We start from the raw sequence: 5,448 nt of genomic DNA, 5'->3' as shown, positions 1-5,448 counted from the left end.
AATGCTATGCGGGCGCTCTCTGAGAATCTCTATCCGGCCTCGACACAGACTAGTCTTGCTGAATGGTTTGGCACTGGTAGTCGATCCAACACGTCGTTGTTGTGGCCGCCTAGGCGATTCGATTCGAGCCCCCGTCTAGCTTTTGGGTTGCTTGGCGGATTTTGCCCTATCCGCAAGTGAGCTCGGTCCCTAAACGTTCGAGAAACCCGATTGCTATGCGCCGACTCTCTTTCTTGCGAGCCTCCATCTAGCTTTTGGGTCTCTACGGAACGGAAGTCGGAATCTGGGACCGTTGTTTGATTCGACGAGGCAGACTACGGTTGTGCGAGAATCGGACAAATAACTTATATAGGGGAGGTGTTGACTGGAGCATTCTCCCCCGTGCCCCTCTAACTCGACCAATGCTGGCGCTCGAACGGTGGTAGCGCTCGGATTTTCATTGAGCGCCAGCATTGGTCGATTTAGAGGGGCATGCGAGATTCCCGAATGCTATGCGAGGGCTCTAACGGAAATGTCTATTGGTTTCGGTATGGATGCAATTGCGAGTGGTTCGGCAAAGGTAGTCGTTCCGATGCGTCCATGTCGTGGCCAAATCGATAATTCGATTTGAGCCCTCGTATAGCATTTGGGTCTCTCGATGTGATTCCGCATTCCAGTCCCTTTGGGCACTGCTTGAGCCGCATCCCAGGGGGTTCCCTTCCCAATAATCTGCCTCGCAACCCGATTGCTATGCGGTGAGGCTCCTCGGCCGCCTCGGAACTATCTGTGTATCAGACGCATCGCGGGATAAGGGGTTGGCAACGGTAGTCGCCCCAAGCGCGTCCGATGCTTGGACCATTCCGAGGCGGCCCTGAAGCCTCTTCCGTCTAGCCGTTGGGTCCTTCTCGCCGCATCCCTCGCCTCGCACCCCGATTGCTATGCGGTGAGGCTCCTCGGCCGCCTCGGAACTATCTGTGTATCGGACGCGTCGCGGGATAAGGGGTTGTCACTGGTAGTCGCCCCAAGCGCGTCCGATGCTTGGACCATTCCGAGGCGGCCCTGAAGCCTCTTCCGTCTAGCCGTTGGGTCCTTCTCGCCGCATCCCTCGCCTCGCACCCCGATTGCTATGCGGTGAGGCTCCTCGGCCGCCTCGGAACTATCTGTGTATCGGACGCGTCGCGGGATAAGGGGTTGTCATTGGTAGTCGCCCCAAGCGCGTCCGATGCTTGGACCATTCCGAGGCGGCCCTGAAGCCTCTTCCGTCTAGCCGTTGGGTCCTTCTCGCCGCATCCCTCGCCTCGCACCCCGATTGCTATGCGGTGAGGCTCCTCGGCCGCCTTGGAACTATCTGTGTATCGGACGCGTCGCGGGATAAGGGGTTGTCACTGGTAGTCGCCCCAAGCGCGTCCGATGCTTAGACCATTCCGAGGCGGACCCGAAGCCTCTTCCGTCTAGCCGTTGGGTCCTTCTCGCCGCATCCTTCGCCTCGCACCCCGATTGCTATGCGGTGAGGCTCCTCGGCCGCCTCGGAACTATCTGTGTATCGGACGCGTCGCGGGATAAGGGGTTGTCACTGGTAGTCGCCCCAAGCGCGTCCGATGCTTGGACCATTCCGAGGCGGACCCGAAGCCTCTTCCGTCTAGCCGTTGGGTCCTTCTCGCCGCATCCCTCGCCTCGCACCCCGATTGCTATGCGGTGAGGCTCCTCGGCCGCCTTGGAACTATCTGTGTATCGGACGCGTCGCGGGATAAGGGGTTGTCACTGGTAGTCGCCCCAAGCGCGTCCGATGCTTGGACCATTCCGAGGCGGACCCGAAGCCTCTTCCGTCTAGCCGTTGGGTCCTTCTCGCCGCATCCCTCGCCTCGCACCCCGATTGCTATGCGGTGAGGCTCCTCGGCCGCCTTGGAACTATCTGTGTATCGGACGCGTCGCGGGATAAGGGGTTGTCACTGGTAGTCGCCCCAAGCGCGTCCGATGCTTGGACCATTCCGAGGCGGACCCGAAGCCTCTTCCGTCTAGCCGTTGGGTCCTTCTCGCCGCATCCCTCGCCTCGCACCCCGATTGCTATGCGGTGAGGCTCCTCGGCCGCCTTGGAACTATCTGTGTATCGGACGCGTCGCGGGATAAGGGGTTGTCACTGGTAGTCGCCCCAAGCGCGTCCGATGCTTGGACCATTCCGAGGCGGCCCCGAAGCCTCTTCCGTGTAGCCGTTGGGTCCTTCTCGCCGCATCCCTCGCCTCGCACCCCGATTGCTATGCGGTGAGGCTCCTCGGCCGCCTTGGAACTATCTGTGTATCGGACGCGTCGCGGGATAAGGGGTTGTCACTGGTAGTCGCCCCAAGCGCGTCCGATGCTTGGACCATTCCGAGGCGGCCCCGAAGCCTCTTCCGTGTAGCCGTTGGGTCCTTCTCGCCGCATCCCTCGCCTCGCACCCCGATTGCTATGCGGTGAGGCTCCTCGGCCGCCTTGGAACTATCTGTGTATCGGACGCGTCGCGGGATAAGGGGTTGTCACTGGTAGTCGCCCCAAGCGCGTCCGATGCTTGGACCATTCCGAGGCGGACCTGAAGCCTCTTCCCTCTAGCCGTTGGGGCTTTCTCGCCGCATCCCTCGCCTCGCACCCCGATTGCTATGCTGTGAGGCTCCTCGGCCGCCTTGGAACTATCTGTGTATCGGACGCATCGCGGGATAAGGGGTTGGCAGTGGTAGTCGCCCCAAGCGCATCCGATGCTTGGACCATTCCGAGGCGGCCCTGCAGCCTCTTCCGTCTAGCCGTTGGGGCCATCTCGCCGCATCCCCCACCTCGCACCACGATTGCTATGCGGTGAGGCTCCTTGGCCGCCTCGGAACTATCTGTGTATCGGACGCATCGCGGGATAAGGGGTTGTCACTGGTAGTCGCCCCAAGCGCGTCCGATGCTTGGACTATTCCGAGGCGGCCCTGCAGCCTCTTCCGTCTAGCCGTTGGGGCCATCTCGCTGCATCCCCCACCTCCTCGGCCGCCTCGGAACTATCTGTGTATCGGACGCATCGCGGGATAAGGGGTTGGCAGTGGTAGTCGCCCCAAGCGCGTCCGATGCTTGGACTATTCCGAGGCAGCCCTGCAGCCTCTTCCGTCTAGCCTTTGGGGCCATCTCGCCGCATCCCTCGCCTCGCACCCCGATTGCTATGCGGTGAGGCTCCTCGGCCGCCTGGGAACTATCTTCGTATCGGACGCATCGCGGGATAAGGGGTTGTCACTGGTAGTCGCCCCAAGCGCGTCCGATGCTTGGACTATTCCGAGGCGGCCCTGTGGCCTCTTCCGTCTAGCCGTTGGGGCCATCTCGCCGCATCCCCCACCTCGCACCCCGATTGCTATGCGGTGAGGCTCTTCGGCCGCCTTGGAACTATCTTCGTATCGGACGCATTGCGGGATAAGGGGTTGTCACTGGTAGTGGCCCCAAGCGCGTCCGATGCTTGGACTATTCCGAGGCGGCCCTGCAGCCTCTTCCGTCTAGCCGTTGGGGCCATCTCGCCGCATCCCCCACCTCGCACCCCGATTGCTATGCGGTGAGGCTCCTCGGCCGCCTTGGAACTATCTTCGTATCGGACGCATCGCGGGATAAGGGGTTGTCACTGGTAGTCGCCCCAAGCGCGTCCGATGCTTGGACTATTCCGACGCGGCCCTGTGGCCTCTTCCGTCTAGCCGTTGGGGCCATCTCGCCGCATCCCCCACCTCGCACCCCGATTGCTATGCGGTGAGGCTCCTCGGCCGCCTTGGAACCATCTTCGTATCGGACGCATCGCGGGATAGGGGGCTGTCACTGGTAGTCGCCCCAAGCGTGTCCGATGCTTGGACCATTCCTAGGCGGCCCTGAAGCCTCTTCCGTCTAGCCGTTGGGGCCTTCCCGCCCCATCCCTCGCCTCGCACCCCCGATTGCTATGCGGTGAGGCTCCTCGGCCGCCTTGGAACCATCTGTGTATCGGACGCATCGCGGGATAAGGGGTTGGCACTGGCAGTCGCCCCAAGCGCGTCCGATGCTTGGACCATTCCGAGGTGGCCCTGAAGCCTCTTCCGTCTAGCCGTTGGGGCCTTCCCGCCCCATCCCTCGCCTCGCACCCCGATTGATATGCGGTGAGGCTCCTCGGCCGCCTTGGAACTATCTGTGTATCGGACGCATCGCGGGATAAGGGGTTGGCACTGGTAGTCGTCCCAATCGCATCCGATGCTTGGACCATTCCGAGGCGGCCCTGCAGCCTCTTCCGTTTAGCCGTCGGGGCCTTCCCGCCGCATCCCTCGCCTCGCATCCCGATTCCTATGCGGTGAGTCTTCTCGGCCGCCGCGGAACTATACCTGTTATTGCTACTGCATCCTTCGGCTGGTAACCTCCTCTGCCGCCTTGGAACGTTCTCTTTGTCGGACGCGTCGCGGGATAAGGGGTTGGCACTGGTAGTCGCCCCAAGCGCGCCCGATGCATAGACCGCTCCGAGTCGACCTTGCTTTCAGCCTCTCACATGCATAGACCTCTCTGAGTCGACCCTGCAGCCTCTCACGTTTAGCCTTTGGAATCTCGCCTCACAACATGATTGCTATCCTTGATGCATCCCTTGCCTCGAGCCCTGATTGCTTTCTTGGCTGCATCCCTCCTCTCCTCACAGCCCGGTTGTCATCACTGCTTCATCCGTCGCTTCATGCATTCTGGCTGCTGGGCCCTTCCCACCGCACACCTCGATTGCTATCTCTTCTGCATCACACACCCCGATTGCTATCTCTGCTACATCCCTCGGCTCTCACTTCTGCATCCTTCGCCTCACACCTCGATTGCTATCAATGCTGCATCCGTAACCTCACACCCCGATTGCTATGCGGGGAGGCTCCTTGGCCGCCTTGGAAATTTCTGTGTGTCGGACGCACCGCGGGATAAGGGGTTGGCACTGGTAGTCGCCCCAAGTGCGCCCGATTCTTAGACCGCTTCGAGGTGACCTCGTAGCCTCTTTCGTCCAGGCTTCCTGCCTTCAACGCCCTTTTTACACCTCGATTGCTATGCGCGGGCTCGTTGGCGTCTATCACCTCTCTGCGAAGAGTGGCACGATGATTGTTGGGGTAAATCGTAGCAGTCCGATCTCTGGCCTTGGGCCATTGTGAGGGCTGATCGATTTCCTGTGCGCATCTCGTGTTCGCCCAGTAACAGACTCGACGACTTGTAATCGGTCTTGTTCCCGATTGTTCCTGGAGGTAGTCTTCGGAACTCTTGGATTTGACCTGTCACTCGAACTGTCCTCTTCCGAGGATGCTTGTGTGTGTGTGCTTGTGCCATTTCCTTGGCGGTATTAACGAGATATTAAAGAGCGGAGTGAGCGCCTCGCCCAGCTATGTTTGGGGCTCTCACTCCCTTACCCGGTGTGCGACCGCTTTGCACGTAGGTTGCGGAGCATCGCGACTCTTTCGATGTTTGGCGGTTGTCTTCCGGTGATGCGTTGGTCCCGAAGTG

The sequence above is a fragment of the Cryptomeria japonica genome, unplaced genomic scaffold (assembly GCF_030272615.1).
Source record: "Cryptomeria japonica unplaced genomic scaffold, Sugi_1.0 HiC_scaffold_183, whole genome shotgun sequence".
Taxonomy (NCBI): domain Eukaryota; kingdom Viridiplantae; phylum Streptophyta; class Pinopsida; order Cupressales; family Cupressaceae; genus Cryptomeria; species Cryptomeria japonica.
The sequence above is the reverse complement of the archived record's forward strand: the minus strand, read 5'-3'. Positions refer to the sequence as shown.